Source organism: Miscanthus floridulus, chromosome 5 (genome assembly GCF_019320115.1).
Source record: "Miscanthus floridulus cultivar M001 chromosome 5, ASM1932011v1, whole genome shotgun sequence".
NCBI classification, from domain to species: Eukaryota; Viridiplantae; Streptophyta; class Magnoliopsida; order Poales; family Poaceae; genus Miscanthus; species Miscanthus floridulus.
This window is the reverse complement of record NC_089584.1, coordinates 84,440,724-84,453,511: the sequence shown is the minus strand read 5'-3', so window position 1 is coordinate 84,453,511 and position 12,788 is coordinate 84,440,724. Positions and strand designations below refer to the sequence as shown.

At 41.3% G+C, this 12,788-nt stretch overlaps 1 pseudogene; it reads left to right on the top strand.

Annotated features, from left to right (window-relative positions):
• The first annotated feature begins 3,696 nt into the window (after positions 1 to 3,696).
• Positions 3,697 to 11,854, top strand: LOC136450147 (phosphoglucan phosphatase DSP4, amyloplastic-like; annotated as a pseudogene).
• The last annotated feature ends 934 nt before the right edge of the window (positions 11,855 to 12,788 follow it).

Sequence of the window (12,788 nt, the reverse complement as noted above, 5' to 3'; positions counted from 1 at the left end):
TGTTTTGGGTTTATCCCTGTTTTTGCTTCCTTTTCCTGCGCCCACGCATATGAGTTCCGGGGCAGGGAACTGGGTGTGATGTGGGTTGTTGCTGGAGTTGAAGAAAATAATTGCAATTAGAGCATTTTTTTTCATGGGCATAATTCTTACTTTCTATAGGTTTACACAAGTGCTCTTTCTATTCTAAATTATAAAACATTTTGGCTTTTCTAGATGCATAATTTTTACTATACATTTAAAAATACACCATGCCTAAAAACAATATATCTTGGAAAGCCAAGATGTCTTATAATTTAAAAAGGAGAGAAGTGTAGGTTTTATCATTTATTTGATTGATTTCCCCTCAAAAAAAATTATTTGATTGATTTATGGACCAGGCCTAGTTAAATCTAACCTATCGCTTTTGTCAGCTTCCTCTGTTCGGTTCATTTTTTACGTTTTTTTTTTCTTCTGTTTTTTGTCCGTTCCGTCTCTTTTTTCCTTTCTACGTTTCATCTTCATCTTTTTTTCCTTTCTACGTTTCATCTTTTTTCCTTTCCGTGTTTTTCTTAGTTTCGTTCCGCCCGATTTTCTTTTGATTACTTCCCAATCTGATTTTTCATGTTTTATATTTTCCTCATACAAACATAAAAAAAATGCAGTATGATGAACCTTTGCAGTTTAAGAGCATCATCAAGAGTCTTTCTAAATCTCACTCTCTAAATCATCACTAGTATATGCTACGGGACATATTAAAGACAAACTTAACTGATATAAATATGAACGGTGCACGTATCTAAAAATACATACACAATAAATAAAAATAAAAGCCATGAGATCCTGAACATAAATTTGTACCTCAGCGTTGAAGCAGTATTGTCGATTGCTGCTAACCGAAGGCAAGAAATTCTTTCCCTCCTAGTGCTTTCTGCAAAAGTTATCTAGGGGTCTTCAGTTTTTTTTTTTTTTTTTTTTTTTTACCGTGCTTGTGACCTGCAACTAATCCAGAAAAATCATGAAGACACAAGAGATGAAGGGGCAAGCAACCAGATAAAACAAATCTATGATTGAAGTCAGGGATGGTAGTAAACATTTTTTTTTTGCGATTGATGGTAGTAAACATGTAGTAGGTAAAAAAAAATCTGAGGAACTGAATTACTCCCTCCGTTCTTTAATATAAGCCATATAGTTTTTAGCACCAATATTAACGCACGGCTTGAGAAAGGATGTGAGACCGAGAAAAAAAATGAAAAGCAGGCCATCTTCTCTCTCCCAATCAGATTGCTTCCTAAATCTAAAGGATTGGTTGGGACATATGCTACGTACGGTGGGAAGGTTTTCAAACTAATCGACATGGGAGCTAATACGTACCTATATTTTGAAATTTTCTTTAAAAATCTATACGGCTTATATTATCCTCGATGTTTTGTGCAGATGCCTCCATAAAAAGACCAGACCAGCCTCCTTGGCCCCGTTCTCCTTCCCTCGTAGTAACTCACAATACGTCTATGAGAAAGATCACATTTGTTTCAAATCAGCATCACTATCATGTTACTATTTGCATGCTGCCTGATATCTTCTAGCCTAGAATGAAAATCCCAAATGTAGGTAACATTTACGAAAACACAATAGCTATAGCTCTGTTAAGCACGATGGCTGACCAAAACAACGAAATCTGAGGAACCGAATTACTGAAGGAAAAAAAACTGCTTACCTGCTAGGCTGTTGCCGGTTTGCCGTTTGCCTCTGCAGAGTGCAGCCCTGCGCCAGGTGCCGGCGGCGTGCCTGCTGCAGCTCTTGCGCCCTGCGGCTGCCGGCTGCCCGCAGCTTGCTGGAGCCGGCCTGCGCGCGGGTGCCGACTGCTGCTCCCGCCTCCCGCCTATCGTTGCTTAAAACAGCAAACCTCGCACACAGGGTAAACGACACCATGAACACGGGCCAGAGCAATGGCTGTGTGGCGCAGGTGGGATGCGGCGGCGTCGGTGAGGCGCGCGCGGAGGGAGGCGGCCTTGTCCCCGGCGGCGGCGGCGCTCGGCCTCCATCCAGGAGGCACGGTGGCAGATCCAGGCCGCCCCTACCTCCTGGCCGCCGCACCATCTCGTCGCACGCTACTTCTCCCCCTCCGATGGCGTCAACGTCGGTGGCGGGTGCATACGACCAGGCCGACGGACGTCCACCGGCGATCGGCTGGAAGCGCGACGAGGCGGCGATGGAGATGATGATGGCGTTGATGACGCGGCCGCGCGCCGGCGGGGCGCACGCGACGGCGGCGGCGGCAGCAGCGTTAGCCGCGTCGGTTCTCGCCACCCCCCGCCCTGGGTGCGACCGCGACCATGCAGCAGCGGCCGGCGCGAGAGGCGGAGCGGGAGTGCTCGCCCGCAGTGGCCTGCGCGCTCGCGAAGCAGGCGGCGCTCACCCGCAGCGACCTGCTTCGCCAGAGGTCATCGCTGAGATCGGACACGGGAGGCCCAGGGCCACGCACACATTCGGGACACTGCGCGAGCGAGATGAACATGCTGCAGGAGTCGCACGTGATCGGGACACAAGCAACATTCGCTGGCATCTCAACAATCTGTAATTTGCATGATGCAGCACTACTCTATAACAATTCGCTGTATCTCATCAGTACTGCATTCACTGAACGTCTAAACGAGCACTCTACACCGGAGGAAGAAGGGACGAGGACGAACGAGAGCAGGGGCACGCACGGACCTTGATGAAGACGACGCCGGAGCCCATCAACCTGACCTCGATCTCGGTGTTCGCGTGCGGCCCCTGCCCCCGGGACATCCGCGTTCGCCCCTTCGTCCCCTGTCTATGTCGCCCCGCCCCGGATCCGTGCCCGCGCAGCCCGCCCGCGCTCAACAGACCCGCCACGCAGCCGGCGCAGGGGAAGCCGGTTGGGGACATCGGACGGACGCCAAGTTGGCGAGCCGAGCCGCGGGGCTGCCGGCGCGCCCCTGCAGTGCGGCCTCTAGATGCACCAGCGTGGCGCCGGCCAGGAGCCCGTCGGTCGCGGGCGTGCCGCTGTCGATGGAGAGGATGCACACCTCTCCCGTGGGGGGCCGAAGGTGGAGCGGCGGCGCGCGACCGCAGCGAGGCGAGCGTGCACGGGCGGGCTTTATCTGACGGAGGAGGTGCGGACTTAGACGTCCGTAGGCGTTGTTGTACGCATACAGCCCTGGGCCTTTATACGTGGTAGGCATAGAAAATAGCACGAGTGAGAGATAAAATTATAATGACATATCTCCGAATAGGTAAATTATAATGACAGATCTCTCAATAGATAGAGAATTATAATGGTTGGAATAAAAAAATCTTTTTTCTTCAAAAATGCTATACAACACACATGTGTTTTATAAAAAAAAAAAACACTTAGATTTTGTGTCCGTCCATCGCGCGTTGCGATTCGTGCTAGCGCTCCCTCTGCACACGGGCTGAGTTGTGGGCTACGGTGGCCTTTTTATCTTTTTTTTTATTTTTTTTAAATCTCAGGAGTCGCGTTGTTTTGTATTCATTTCTCTCAAGGCGAGGAGGGTGGGGAACCTGCATGGCGGATGGGGGGCGAAGGGTAATCTGCTGGCGATTTCTAGGGTTTGTGAATTTCTATTCAATTCTATCACTTCTGTGAATCCGTCTCGTATTCACACCCCTGTGATGTTGACGATTTTTGTGCGACATTTTTGTGAACTGCCTCCAGAACCTGCTCAAGTGCGTGCCCCCTCCCCACCCCGTCTCCCTCCCTCCCTCCTCGATTCGCTTCTGTTCGTCCTCCGGTTACGCGCTCGCCTGCCCCGCTCCGCTCATGGATTTTCCTCCAGGGAGCCTCCAATCGTGGGATCTAGGTCGATGAGGCGGCCCTCTCCACTTAATCTGGTGAGGCTTCGGACCTATCCATCCGTGTGTTTCTGTGGACATTCGGTTATGTTTTTTCTCAATCTGATTTCGTTGTCTCTGGGCAGTTAGGCGATGGTTCACAGCGGCAGTCGCCGATCAAACACCATCAAAACTGTAAGCCTTAACGCCACCTCATCATTTCTGATTTCATTCCAACAACGGAAATCTTATCCTCAGACTGAGGATAAGGTATCTCGATAGAGGCTGGCAGGCTACAATGGCTGAATCGCCGGTTACTCTTCCTGTCAGTGCTAGTGTCGTTTCGTTACCTCGTTGACGACCCTCAGCTGTTGAATCATCGTGTTGTGGGTTGCCAGTTGCAGGCACCAGGGGCGTCCACTTCTGGTGCCGAGAGCAGCGCCGTGGAGATGGGCACTGAGAAGTCTAAGTGTACAGCACTAACATGACGCAGGCTATGGGGGCAGGTAAAGAGAATGTCTGCTTCTGCGTGTGCTGCTAAGAGAATGTCTGCTTCTGCGTGTGCTGCTTGTAGTGTTAGGCCTTGTTAGACGCTAACTGTCTTATCACATTTTGGGCAAATTGATTGCTGACTTGATGAATTTATAGCCAGGAAATAAAATATTTCCTAGACTCCTACGTGTGTCACAATCAGAGTGTTGAGCTGTTAGTGTGATCAGGCCACATGTGTAACAAACACTCACTCTCCATTCCAGTCTGACAGTTTCCTTTCCGTCTGATTCCTGGATTCGAACACATTTTGGCGATTATGAACAGTTGTTCCTGAATGTTTAACTTACCATGTCCAGTCTGCCAAAACCTGATCCTGCGATAGTGATTCACATGTAGTTTTGTTGCAATAACAATTGTGTTACCACTTCATGCTTCAACATTGTGCTTTGCCATCTAACCCCTGTGATTGCATTACTCTTTTAGTAAGTTTGGTCTATTAACTTCTCTGATATGTGTTCCTTTTTTCCTTGTTACTATAGCGTTGACATATAGACATGAACTTGGAATGAACTACAATTTCATACGCCCAGACTTGATTGTAGGATCCTGCTTACAGGTGCTTGTCACATCCTTCTTTATACAGAAATATCGCTCCATAGTCCCTACCTTTGTCTGATTATCTGCATTCATGTGCAGAGCCCACTTGATGTTGATAAGCTTCGGAAGATTGGTGTAAAAATTGTATTCTGCTTGCAGCAAGATTCAGATCTTGAGTATCCCCACTAATATTTTGTAATGCATAATCAGCTACCTTTACCAATCTTTGGATTTGAAACCATCAATTTAATACGCCCTTTTAAGGGCTCAAATTTGCTAAACCAGACAGCTCGTAAAGTTAATCCCTTCATTTCAGCAACAAACACAACAAAACAGTCACCCAATCTTTGTAGTTTTGTTATGAATTAATAGATGCTACCTTTGATTTGAACTGAGAAACTACCTGGGTTACTCCCTTTTCATGCTGACTATGTTAGATATCAATATCTATAAAAATGAACTTCAGCCCTAGTAGTCTAATCTTTTATGCGTCTATGTTGGTCAATGCAGCACAAAACATCTCCTAAAAGTTTATTCGTATTTTAATAAAATGGTCTTTTGTTGTTTCCACTGCCATCTGATGCTTCCATTCCGTGAATATATCTTTCTTCCTTTACCATCCAACTTGTTCAGATATTTTGGAGTTGACATCGGTGCCATTCAAGATTATTCTCTTCAATTATAAGATATCATGCACTGCCGTGCTGAAATTAGGTACCCAAACAGTCGTTGTTTCTTTTTGGAAGTTTAGGGCCAAGAACTTTGTGGCATAAATCACAGGCCTTGTTTATATACAATTAAGCAAATCCTTTTCACCATGGGGTAATGCCCATTAGTTAAGTTTATAAGCTGTATGGTCTCTTGAGGAAATAGTGGATCTGTATTTCCATCGAACGACACTTATATGCCAGTTGCCAGTTTGTTTTCCTAGCATTGATCTAAGCGCCTGCTTTTTTCCCCTATTGCCGTTATTCTACATATTTAAATTGTTCCTATGTTTAATCACAACATGGATTTTGATGCTTTTGAGGCTTCCTGCTGTGGTTAGCAAACTGCACAAGCTTATCAACTGTAATGGTGGTGTAACATATATACATTGTACTGCTGGACTTGGAAGAGCTCCTGCTGTTGCAGTAGATTTACATAGCACTTTTTTTTTGTTTCCCAAGACAGCCTATTGTTTTACAGAGTCCAATTGTTTCTCTATAGATCCTTTTGCTGCACTAGGTTTACATTATTTTTTCTTATATTGCTCATAACCAGGTTGAATGAAAGCAAACCTTTTGGAGAAAACCATGCTTATGTGCTTTAGAAAGAGTACTAAGTACCAATCCTCCCAAGTTACAAAGTTATGCCTAGATAAAAAAAGAGCATCCCATGACGCACTGACATCATAAATACACAGCCTGTTCGGCTGGTGCTGATACGATCGTATACGATCGTGGATTATTACTGCTGGCTGGTTTGGTGTGAGAGAAAAATACTGTTCTGACTGGAAATTTACGATCGTTTACGACCAAGAGAACATGCTGACAAATGCTACCGTCTGCAGCTTTGTAGCGCTTTAATAACCTCAAGATTTGACTGGGTCTAATTTCTTCCAAGTTATGTAACTTAATTAGAAAATAGTACTTAGGGGGACACATCATTGGCTACAATTTGTTATTGTCCACAGCCTTGAGCATTGTTGTTTGATAGCTTTCTAAGTCCGAGCACTTTTTGTAAATTTCAGTTGGCTTATATGTTCTGGATTCTTGGGTACAGTCTCAACGGAGGACATTAGCTACTGCAGGTAATTCATTGCAGTTGGTATAACCTTTTTCGAATATTTCAGCAGTTCTGTTTGTTGGAAGAAAAGATAATATGCTGATTATCTATGCACTGGAAAACTAATATCTAATGATTATCTGTTCTTAAATTCATTTTTCATTTTGTAGAGTAAACGGGCTTTCTTTCCGAAGTTGGAAGCCATTAAGTTGGCAACTGCTAACATTGTAAGTGAATGTAGTACTGATTTCTCAGTAGTAGTTATGATGGAGAAGTGGATACAAATCAAGGCGAGTCAAAGATTTTTCTACTAAGCGATGACTGTCTTATTATTTGGCTGACAGGATTATCCAAAAACACAATCACTTTGAAGTGGGAAGACAATGGTTGTTCCTCTGTTGAAATTTCTAGGCTTGACATTGGCTGGGGCCAGGTATGTTTTTCCTTCAATTGAGCGTTTAAAGATTTCCCTTTTGGACGTGACTAGGATTAGGGCATTTATTGAAGTTGCATAATAAATTAGATGCTACTACCTGTCTACCCCTGGCCATATTTATATGACGTTTCGACAAAGCAGTCTTTGTTAACTGAACTGACCCCTGCGGTGGGGATGTCATATATATTGGACTGGAGGGAGCACATATATATTCTGTATGAGGCTTAGTGGATTAAACTGACAATATATATATCCCTACGTGGTTGCTTTGCAGATGAAACTAGGCCATTCATCTGGGTTTCAGCATGCTAGCTTAGACATTGTCTCAAACAGGAAGGTCGTTATCCTGGTTAACTCTTAATGTTGGCACTGATTGTAAGCAGCATAATTTTAATGCAGCTGTCAAGTTGTCAATAGCGCAGCAGGTTACTTTAAACCAGGTTTTTGGATATTATTTGTTTTGTCGTATGCACTCGACAATTAACATTTTGTATATGCAGACTACAATAAAAGGCCCACAAATTCTCATGTTTAATATCAATTATGGAAAAAATGATATGTATGCAGTACTATCTGCTCCATTTTGCACAACTTGTGTCTTACAATATGCTTTAGATAGATATGCCTAAATCAAAATTACAAATATGATTTCCCCTCACATGATTATGCCTTCATTGTTATGGAGTTCATAATGTAGAAGCACTATTTTTTTATTGCACATTTATTAGTAGTAAATTGCACACTTCAACTACTGAAATTATGGTGTGTAACATGTGCAATATCTGGTCTTTATAAATAACTTTGTCACTATTTTAGTTAACTTAGAGCATGCAATTGTTCTTGCTTTAGGGCATCGATATTCTTCTGGATGGGCTATTTGGGACTAGAAATGGGTCTTTTGTTTCAGTGTAAGCACTAGACAGTGCATTTTTAAGGAGTGCATCTTATTTCTATTTTAATACAAGTCTTCTCTTTAAGGAATAGATCTAATTTGGCTTGAGAATTAGTGTGTGTGTTTGTCTTTAGAATGCAATTGGGAAACTGGTAGGGTAAAAACTTTGTAGTGGTGCCAAAATGCTAATATGAGGCCCAACATATATTTCCATATTTTTAATTTGAACATTCTCCAGCTAATCTGAATGCACGATAATTAGTTTGGGTCTGATGTTGCGGTTGCAGCTTCAGTGTAAGAACCAGCCATTTTCCTGATCCTACACTTATTAAAAGTCATGAGTTTACTTTGTTGTTGTCCAGGTTGTCTGTATACTAGATCAAGTTTGTACACTAGAAAATGAGATGGTTCTTCGTTTAAAGAAACAAGGGCTTGTCTGTCTATGTAAGTGCATTTTTATTTTAATAATTCTTTCACTTTTAGCATCTGTTAGGATTGTATATTCTCTCTGTACATGTCGGGCTAAGTTCATTGTACCAATTATTGTGTATCTTATAGGCTGTTGATAGCATGTTGATGAAGAAATCTGTTGCAATCATGCTTAGTGTAAAGAAGCCTGTCCAGGTCGCGGTTACTTTGGTTGGCTTTGAAGATGTGCTTAAAAATTATGAGAAATCAATACAGAATGCAGTTGCTGACCAGCCAGTTAGTGTTCCTGTTGAGGCTAGTGGCCGTCAGTTCCATCTATACAAATTGATAAATAAACATGTTGTAGTTAGCAGCCAATTTTTCGGCACAACAAGTTTATCTATTGTTCTTAACTTGTGTTTGATTTTTATTAGGGTGTGTTCAGTGGAACTTTGCACCATAAACCTTGACCATGGTGAGCAATTTGATTTCCTTTTGCCCTGCAACTTCTAATGTACCATACAGTCATTTTTCTTTGGCCTATGCTGTGATTGCAGAACTGTAGTGAAGCGGTGCTTACTACTTTTGATCACACTTAAAAGTCTGGTTAACAAAATATGATATTGTACTGTAGGTTGTGCAAAGTTTCCAGGAACTATTTGTGTAAACAAAATATAAGGAAGAAGCTCAGTTGCTAGCAGTCTCTGTAGGGCCTCTTCAGGACACCTAAGATTGTTGCAAAATTTCAGGTGAGGTTGTTGTTTTTCGAGTTGACATATGAAGTTGTTGAAGTTCATGGACCTCCTTCTTGTCCATAGCTGTTGTGGTTCACTAGTGGTGTTGAAGTTGTTGTAGTTTCTCTGTTAATTGTGATTTGTGCCTGCCCACACAAGTTTTTGTCCTTGTCCCTTCATAGAAAAAAAAATCTATCATGATTTGTGCTAACACATCTTGAATTTTGTTAATTGTGATTTGTGCTAGCACACCCCTCTTATTTGTCCTTGTCCTTTCATAGAAAAAAATATCTCTTGTGATTTGTGCTAACACATCTTGAATTATGTTAATTGTGATTTGTGCTAACTACATGCAGTAACAAAGGCATTTGTTTGTGGTTGTGGACTAGGATTTTCATGCAAGGGGTTAGCTGGCTGATAATTGAGTGTTAGTGCATGTAGTTGCACTAGTATTGTTGACATCACTTCTCATTCAAAAGCTATTTGACTATGAATGACATTTTCTAGTTGATAGAGGATACGATCCTAAGTAAGTAGATTATAGGTGGCCATGTTGACACAAGATATTTAACTAAGCTCACAGGATATTTTCTTTTTTGGTTCTTGCGTGCTTGTAGAAGTGCTGGGTTAGCTACTTGATTTGGTTAGGGCAAAGTTAATCGAAGTGGGTAGGGAAGTGATCCAAATCAACTAATTTATTGGGTTTGTAAGTTATCCATCCAGAGTGCACAATATCAGAAGCTCTGTATGAGATAGATATCTGATGTCATTTTAGACTTATGTGGTATCCTACATATTTTGATACTTCTTTTGTTTGTATTCTCTAAATTCAGCATTAAGTCTATTCTACTGCATCATAGATTTCATTAGAGGTCACTTCTGGACTGCGGTTTTGAAGTTATTAGATAACTGTTCTCACAATGAAGTTGTTTACTTTTAGGATTCTGACACCACCAGGAACTCCACTATTCTCATCTCTAGAGGTTGTCTCAAAAGGTCCGCAGTGAGCCAAGCTGGAACGCCAAAGGCTCGTCCAACTGCCTTAAAATAAAGGGTGAGCCATTTAAACATAAGCTGTACTTTGGTTCTTTGGAGTGCAACTGTACAAGATTATCATAAGCAATATTTCTAACTACACCAGACAAAGTCAGTGAAATTCCACCTCATTTGAACATAAATTGTACTTTGGTTCTACTCTATTTATTGTGATTTGTGTCTACCCAAACCAATTTTTTCTCCTTGTCATTTGTGTTGGGATGTGTGTGAGATTATGTTCGTTCATAGTCACTTCTGTCCCTGCAGCACACCATAGTCCACGACACTAGTTTTTTTTGCATTTGGGAGGAGGCTGGTGAGCATATACCATTGCTTGTGTCTTTGTATGTATGTGTGTGGAGGAGGCACAGGTGTGTCAGTGTTACCACGGTTTGCTTGCCTTCAAATCCTAATTGATGCACATTCTTTGCTTAAGCTACAGTAGTCATCATGCCTAATTGAGCTCGGTTCCTCCACTAACAATGACATTGATGAAGCATTTTTGTTTTACCCTGTACTACTTGTGTATAGCCTCATCCTCCTATAGTTTTGGATAGTTGGGCTGTCTTATGGCTGTTGTAGTGGAATAGTAGGAGCTCACATCTTTTAATTGTGTGTTGCATATACGCATACACTATACAAAAAAGCTATGTTTAGTATCCATTTCTTGATTGCACATTTATAAGTAATAAATTGCACACTTAAAATACTGCAATTATGGTGTTTAACATGTGCAATATCCCGTTTTTATATAAAACTTTGGCACTATTTTGTATGGGAGGCGTGCGTCGTAGCTGCTGTCTTAATCTGAGTTTTTTTTTGTTTAAAGTCAATATGTTGTGCTCTGTCATTGATTATATCACAGGTTTGCTGTCTGTTTCTTTGTGATGTCCTTTCACTATCTCTTTGGTAATAATATGATGCTAAACTTACTATAGGGTCTTATGGAAGAATTTTTGGAGTAGGGATCACATATGAATATATGGTGTACAATAGGTATGAGTCCTTGCCTTTTTATCTTACTTAAAATGTACTTTCAGTAGTGTAATAGTTCTGTAATGTTTTATAAGGGTCAAAGCTTACTTGTCTTAGACCAGTAAAGATACGATGGTTGCTAAAATGCTAAACATTCTTCATTCCGTGCATATGGTTAGTTCAGCTATGACAGCTAAATGCATAGATATTCAGTTTAGGGTGTTGATAGCTACCAACTTTGAAGCATTTTGTTCTATACTTGGACCTTCTTCTTAAACTATGCATCCGTGAACTGATTATCTTACAGGATGTGTGGCGCTTCTTCTCTTCAGTGCTGCTGCCTGATGGAATATCACCCTTGTGATGCTTGAAGAGACTATTTTCAATAATGAAAGGACATGTCATCCTGGGTCTGAAGGGACAAGGTACATGAGACGTATACCAGGGAGCTTCTAACTAGACATGTTCTGTAAAAATCTATTGTTTTAGAGGCAGGCAATAAACGTGTGCCATCTTGTGCTAAAACATATAGTTTCTTCTCTGTTGAAAATCATGTGTTATGTAAGCAACCAACAATCATGTGCTAGCTTGTGTTAAAACACATGGTTTCTTCTTTGTTTGAAATCATGTGTTATGCAAGTAACCAACGACTATGTGCTAGCTTGTATTGAAACACATGGTTGTTGGGTAGACAGACTCTTTCTTTCACGCAAATTGAATTCGAGACCGAGGAAACGGGGATGAAACCCGAGGCGCGGGTGTGGGGGGTGAGAGATGGCAGGGAAGTCCATACACGCGATCCAGGCTCGCCAGATTTGAGCGAGTAAGAAGACAAGATTCACAATCAATTTGAATTTAAGAGAGCAGGGAGAGAGAAGACTCACAATCAATCTAAATGATTGATTTATACAAGGTTATTTTCTAAGTATGGAGTAAAAGGAGGGAAGCTATCTATTCTAACGGGTTTTCTATATCTTGTGTGCGAGCAATTCTCGTCTTTTATATTTAGCTAGCACAAAATTTAGAATAGAATATGTCAATATTTGGATAACCAATTAAAGAAGCTATTTGATGATATTTTTTCATCAAAATCTCTATTCCTAACAGCTAGGAAGAATAGAGAGTCCTTGGAGTTGCTCTAAGAACATCTCTAAGAGCCCTTCTAAATCTCATTCTCTAGATCATCATTTGAAGAGTCATTTGCATAAAAATCGCTTTCTATATCTTTTCACTTTCTAACGGTTTTTCTATATCTCATGTGCACTCTAGAGAGTCATTCTGGTCTTGTATTTTTGCCTAGCGAAAAATCCAGCATAGAAGATGGCTATATTTGCATGATCCTTTAGAAAAGCTGTTGGAGGGTAATTTTTATCAAAATATCTGTTCCTAGCATTTATGAAGGATATGAAGAGTCTCTCGAAGATGCTCTAATAGTTACTTTTTATGATGTAAGAAATAAGATTCCCACCACTAATTTATTGATAATTAGTATAATTTTTATTAGGAATAAACTCTTATTATATTGTGATCAATCTATGATCTAACCAATCAAATCATGAAATAAAAAACAAAAAAAGTGCATTGTATAATTCCGTCTAAATAAATGTATCTTTAAGTTGTACGTATGTATCGGTGCAATCCTAATGAGAGCAACCAT